Source organism: Drosophila ananassae, chromosome 2L, assembly GCF_017639315.1.
Source record: "Drosophila ananassae strain 14024-0371.13 chromosome 2L, ASM1763931v2, whole genome shotgun sequence".
In the NCBI taxonomy this organism is placed as follows: Eukaryota; Metazoa; Arthropoda; class Insecta; order Diptera; family Drosophilidae; genus Drosophila; species Drosophila ananassae.
The window spans coordinates 27,535,204-27,542,656 of NC_057927.1; positions in this window are offsets into that span (position 1 = coordinate 27,535,204).

The following is a 7,453-nucleotide window of genomic DNA, read 5'->3' on the forward strand; positions in this document are numbered from 1 at the left end:
TACCTCTTTGCTGACCCACATATAAAATCATTGTTTAAATCTCCGTTTTGATTACTTAGCCCCGAGCAAACGGTCTGCCGAAAAAATAAAAAGATCAATAGCACATACACAAGGCTCTACATATGCTGGCCGGTTTTAGAAAAATGATGCATGGCCCTTGTATAAATCATGCGGCTTTTGCTGCTGCGTCCTAATGGAGTTTTGGCTTTAGTTTTTGCGAAACGAAATTTTCGACAGCCCACAAAACAGGATACTCATACTATATATACGGATGTTATATCAGAGGAGGAGCATCAGTATGGCCCGCGGCTCGATTTCGACATGGTTACCCATTGTTATTGAACACAGGACAAAGAGGACGCGCTGGAAACAGGATACCAAAAGACTGATGGCCTGCTTGCTATTTCTGCCGTGGCTGGATGGCTGCGAGGCGGCTCGTAAATTCTGATAAAATTTACAGAAATTTAATTACAACAGGAGGGACCGTCCGGAGGCTGGCACATGCAACTGCAAGTACGACTGCATTTGGGGACAGGTAATTTATTGTGGGTTGCCAGGCAACTCAAAAAAGGATATCACTTACATGGCGATGGCTGACACGTTGCGCGGCGGCAGGACACGAATTTCCCAGCCTCCAGATGCGTGTGCATACAGATAATAGTGCAACTAAACCGACATTTTTGGCTGCCAGCGATGCCAACGGAGACCGGAGTTCGGAACGCGGAACACGGAATGCGCGGATACGGGAAACGGAAAACGTAAAACGGGACACGGGTTACGGGTAACGGGTTACGATGCGGCAGATCGCGGGTAACGGGTATGGCTAGTTCCGGATTTTGGTTAGTGCCGCGCTTTTGAGGTGTCAGTTGTTTTATTTGCGGCAGGGACACGTTGCCGGTGGCACGTTGTGAATTTGAAACTAGACTTTGGATTTGCGGCTCTCGCACAAAGTCAATCTGCGTGGACCAGCCGCGAAATGATGCTGGTGGCAGTGCAACAGCCCCGGAAGTTAGCGGTTGCACAGGACCTGGTCATAGTGCCATCCACACACACAGACACACACTTTAACAGCGGTAAAAACACGTTATGGCGTAAAACGAATTTCGTGTTGCGTTATCCTTGCCTCGGTGATGTCCTCGCGCACAAGTGTCCCAACCGCCCGGTGCGTTTTCATTGCTCGACTGCGGCAAACTGACAGGCGAGGAAATCCCGCCGTTTGCCTAGGTCGTGTCTTCTCCGGCCGACTGCCAGCCGAACTCCGGCCCGGATAAAACCGAGCTAAGAGAGAGCCACTCGAAGGCTAAGAGAGTGCCAGCTCTCTTTTCCGCGTGGGTGGGGGCTCCCCGAAATGTTAAAGTCAAATGTTGGCTCTGCGATTAAGGCCTTTGGGATTGGCCCTGTTTCGGGTTGGGGCTTCAAATTCAATTTGGCCACTCTTCGGGCTGCTGCATTTTCGGGCCCTCGAAAGGCCAAAAAGCGGGCCAAAAACCCCACCACCCATCCGCCCCATCCGCCGCCGCCGAAACCCACACGCCCACTCGCAGGGAGAAAAACACCTCGCAGTGCATGCAAAGTGTACGGAGCAAACAATTGGGTCAATTGGTCAGGGCTGTCAAGGTCTTAAACTTTCGTATTTATGGCATGCCATGCATTGTAATTTTTACTTTAATTTGTTAACACGGAATAAGTGCGGTGGAATGAGCCGGAGTCGGAGTTTCCAATCCATTCCAACCCAACCGGCCTGCAACTTCTGCTCTTGATGGCATCTCCAATGGGGGCTCCCGAATGCCCACCGCCATGTGGCAGTGGCAAGTGGCTGGTGCCGTTTCTGTGCGTTGCATGTGCAGCAATTTCCGCCGTAGTCGCGTGCTTCCGCTCGAAAAGTCCGGCCGGACTCTGTGTGGAATGCGGCGGCATGCCCCTCCGGGGAAATGGGAAAATGCCCGGACAGCACTTAAGTATCTGTTGCCAACAAAGTGACACCCTCCTGATAATATCCGCAACTTGCGGTTGCAATTTGTGACACACACACACACTCATACATATGCATGTTGCACTCCCTGAATAACGGTATTGATAATAACCACTTTAATTCCCTACAATAATTCATGAAGTAAGCCAAGTATTGGAAACAATGGGGAAAACATGAAGTAATTGCTATTAATATCTTACGGGGAACTTCAGCATTACAGATAAATCAAATCCTTTATTAGACTAAAACCCTTGCAATTAAGGACAATTAAATCAAAAAAATTCTGTTTATAATTTAATTTCCGAGTCAGTAGGTTTCTCCTGTGAATTCTACCCTGTATTCCCACCCGTCATTCCATAACTCAGTCGTACGGAATCCTAATCCCCTGAAATATATCAAGTTGAATCATAAATTCTGCTTACATATCCCAACTGCCTGTCGAATCAATAATTATGTAGGATGTGTTCCTTCCACACCCTGTTCCGGATTTTATGGCAACTCCTGGATGCTAAATGTTATTTATTAGTAAACTTTCGTGGCTTTCACAACTTTCTGTGTGTGGCTACAAATTTCTGTCTGTCAATATAGCGGCTAACAACGCGTTCCTGGCTCTTCATCTTTTAGGTGGCCGTGTTGTCCTGCGGTCCTGTTTTCCGGCAAACCGTGTTTCTGTTGCCCCTTCATCGGACAGCGAACATAAATGGTCGAGAGTAAATTAATTTACGTACATCACAAGTGCGCTTAATGGCGTGTAAGGGGCGTGGTTGCTGGTCGGCCATTCGCTGAAAACTCTCCGAATCCTATATATCCTGTATAGACATGGAGTCGAGTGTCCGGTCTTTTTGGCCTCGCAAATGCGTGCTTGGCCGCTCGTCCTGCCGCCGGGCCGGAGTTGGAATTGGACTCCATTTCGGCTCGCATGTTAGCCAACCATTTTTCCGCCCTCGGGCCGTCCAGTTTCTGCATCGCTGACATTTTAATTGCATTCGGACAAGGCAGCAAGTGCGGCTGCAACTGTGACTGGTATGCTGACGATAGGGACAGGAGGTCCTTGTTCCAGGACCGACCAGAGTCTGGCTACTGCAGAGCAAAAAATATACGTATATGCTGGCACATCTAAATTGTATTTATGGAAATAATCAAATATTTAGATTAAATGCAGGTGGGGAAAATGTTGGTGTCTATTACAAAAGAATATATTTATTTTAGGTTCTCTTGAAAATATAATTAATGTATAAAATCAGTGAAATCTTTTTCAAATTATTCCGATTTTGAAAACATATTTTTCATACTTTTTTGGAATATGTAATATTTATTTTAAATTCATAATATACTAAGGGCAACTACACTGCATGTTTGTTTCATATTTAATTTTTCAACTTAAGTTCTAAAATACCTTTTTTTTTAAGTGGGTCCGGGCACAGTTGTCGATGTCGGTGACTCAAAGTGATGCTGGGGCACTGACTTTTTGATTTGCTTAATCCCAGAGTGTTTCGCCAAAGGCTAACGCAGGAAGGAGACAGCGGGCAAGGGTGGACAGGATAGGGAGGTGGGGGAACTGGAGGGGGATGGCAAATAGGCAGCTGGTCAGAAAAAGAAATCCTTTTAAATATTTCAATAGACAGAAGAAGGCACCGGCACTGGCAGCGACCGGCACCCAATGGCAGCTCCATTTGGCCCGGCAATGACCATTAGGCGTACAATTTCCTTTTTGACGTTGCGCTTTTGCCTCATATCTTTTGTCTGCAGTGCTTGTCTAAGCAGCTGCCTCGGCCAACGCCTCCCCGTATCGCCGCACAACTCAAGCCAGACAATGTAGCTAAATGTTTAATGAGCGCAAGTGCAGCGAGCCCAGAGCAAAATACATATACCAGTAGGGATATCTATACAGAAACAAGGAAGTGACTGCCAGTTGCCGGCGAGGAAATGAGAGCACTGAATCGAAAGACAACATTTGGCCATATAAATAAATAAAATTCAGCTAAGACTACGAAAACGAATTGAAAAAGAATGGGGCCAAGTGTCTGCTCCATCCACCATCTGCCACCTGCCACATGCACCGCCTCCTAGAAATACACACACTACTCAAAAGTTCGGTTCACTGAACCCTCACTGGCAGACGCTGCATCATAAAAATATTATAATAGGTTTGGTAGGTGATAGGTATAATTTTCAATGAAGTCTTACTGGTACTACCTTTTTTAAGAATTCCACAAGTCTAGGACTTACGTTTTAGATAATCTTTAGTATCTTCGCTTGGAAGTATCGCTGTTCCAAAGAGAGGACATTGAACCCGTCGAAAAGTTGATTTTGTGCGATTCGACCCAAAGTTGTTGCAATTGTTTTTTGCTTGTTTGACCTTTTGTACTTTTCCTCGTATGGAATTGTGTCACGTATTTTATTTCGTCAAAAGGACAAACTGCCCGCCTAACTGGCGCAACTGTGACGTTGCCTCCGAAAAACTTTTCGCCACACACAGTGTACTACGTACTACGGAGTATAAAAGTTTTGAAATTTAATTGTAAACTCGAAATGTGCAAGGCAGAGAATATAAATTCCACGTATGTGTAATCTGATTCCCCACCTGCCGCTCTCAGAGCCTGACCTACGACAAGGGAACCTTTCGCATTTGGCCAGCCAATACCAACCCAGGGGCCAAATCCGAGTCGAATATTTTTAGGTCTTTTAACGACGTGAAATGAAATTAAGCTGAGTCAGTGAACCTGGAAAACAGCGATAGGACATTGCCTCAGTTGGCACATTAGTTGCGATGTTATTTTTATCGTTCAACGATGTGGCACCTAAAAGCGGAATTTAATTATCCAAGGGCAGCAGGAGCCGCAGCAGCAGCAAGGCTTCATGTCACGGAATGGATTTGGCCCTTCAGCTTGTTTGTCAGGCCAACACAGAGGAATAATTGTGGGCCACACTTGGCCCCATTTTGCATGAGCCAGGTGCCAGAGCCGAGCCATAGACTTCCTTTTGGCCATCGCCTTCGTGTGCAATTTGCCCACCTGATCCCATTGTTTTGGCCGGCTTGGTGGCAGTGCCAAAAGCGAAAGTTTATAATGGACTTGGCTGGTACTCCAGAGTGCGACCGGGCCGGGCTAGAGCTCTCCACGGTGAATGCAACTTTGATTCCAGCCCGCTTCGAAATTAGTTGACAATGGGGAGACTTGCGTTGGCAGTGGAGGCTCACAGAGAAGCAACCGGCGGGACGGTCCCCAAATGAAATTGGAATGTTTGCCGTTGGCTGAAACGATTCCAGGACTCCGCTGTTTGCAATATCCGTTGACGGTGTCTGCAGCCTCGTTCCCCTACCTGGCTCCCGACTCCGCGACTTAGGGGCGTTTCAATTGACATTTTAATTGCTCTCGCCGGCGTGGTGCCGCTCGTGGGTTTTGGAGCCACAACCACTCGGAAAGCTTGAAACACTCCAGCCAGGAAGGGATCCCTCAGTGCATAATTTAATGTGGCGTAATGTTGGTTTATCTGCGGCAATTATTTACCAGGCGTTGAGGTCATTGACTGGTCTAATTGGAAAAGACAAAGGGTAATTGCCCAGGTGGATGGATGCATGGCGACACAGCCATGGGGAATAGGTTACGCCACCCGAGCCCCAACTTGGCCAATTAATTTTCACCCAAGCGGCCCAGACAAGTTCAAGTCAAGATCGTTGCGCTGCATAATTGCCACGATTATGCATCACAATGCTCCACAAATCAATAAACTCGGACGGGAGAGGTTTAAGCGAAAGGGCTTGAGAAGCTTTAAAAGTTGCAAAAACAAAAGGTAAAGTGACGTCGAAGCCCCAGGTGTGCCCTTAGCCATCTTATCCCGGGCTTATTACCTTCTTGGCAAAGCCGAGCATTCCACACGTTGTATACGCAATGTCAGCAAAGAGCGAATACATCAATGGCGAATTAAACACCTGCTGGTCGCTGGAGGCTCCTTTAATCAATTGGCAGTTTAAGCTTTAAGACGAGACTGAGAGACACCGAGGATGCCGGCAATACGAAGAGGCATCCTGCTGAGTGGCAGGCGGCAACCCGATATCGCATCTCAACTGGAAACTAAAAATTACACTGACGTTATTAAATTCTTTTCTTCCTTATTTTCCATTTCATTGAAATTTAATACTCAAAGATATGTTTCAGACCTAAATAATCAGGCACTGCAAATTATGATTATTTGTTTAATTTTATTCATAAAGGAGCGAGAAGTATACCATTCCTGTTTTTAAAGAATCATTTCCACCATAAAGTATAAAAGTTTTTTTTATTCAATAAATAATCAACATTTTTTTATGTATTATAAAGTGTATAGAATGAATATTTTATTATTTTTATTATAAAATAGTTTGACCATTTTGACTGAATTGTGATTTGTCAATTTGAAAACATAAATAATATATTGCTCTTTAAATGTTTTATTTTTTTTTTAGAAATTATGAACAAATCATAATTTACTACCTACATATATACCTAGAATATATTTTTATTTTAACCCAAAAGAATACACTTAAAAACTCTATCAAATTCTCTCCACTTGGAGTTTTTTCAGTGCCGAATCAGAACTCCCTTGATTTTCCGCTTTTCTTATTTAAATAGTCAGCCCCTCCCCCGCCCCTGCACCTTAGGCTCCCACCCTGTCCCCTCCGCTTGGCAAGCAGCACTCTTTACCTTTTACTTTCCCGACTCTTTCCGCTGCTAGGGCCGGAATCCAGGTTGCCAGGTTGGCAAGTTGGCTCTAACGGAATATGAAATTCGCCAGTTTGGTTGGCCCGCAGTTTGTGGATCTGGCGGCGCTGCGATTTCGAGTAAGCGAAATGCGCGTAAAAACTTTAATTAAAATGGAAACCTTACAATTGCATTGTGGCCGCAGGGACAGCCGACAACAGACACAGACATCAGAGCTGCCGTCTGTCGTCTGCCGCCTACCATTTGCCGACTGCCGTTTGCCATCAGCCGTCAGTCGACATTTTAATTAAATTAAAAAATCCCCAGTCGCTACGGTCTTGGCAGTCTCAAGATTCACAGACGGCTTTTGGCCAGGTTAAAGTCTGCCTTTCTGCCTCCGCCATCGCCATCGCCGGCGCCAGAGCTACTGCCGAACATTTCAATTGACTTGGTCATGTTGGTCGCGAGGCGTCTGCGGTCGTAATTAAATCAGCGCTACATGGGCCGGACCGCAGGCGGCCGGAGTCGCCCGAACCCAGTGCCGGGCCATTGAACAGTGATTTCAAAGGAAATCAAATACACAATACACGCCAACGAGCTGGGGAGTGGGCCAGGACAGAAAAGTTTCCAACCAAAACCAAGGGAGTATGTCGCCCCGGTTATGGCGGCGTAATCGAAAACGGCCAAAGACACTAATGAAAATCAATAATTCAGGCAAACAATGGCCAACTAAGGGAGTGGGCTTTAAAAGCCGCCTCCAAGTGGCAACAATAAGTTAGCCAGCCGGGTCCGGTACGGGCCA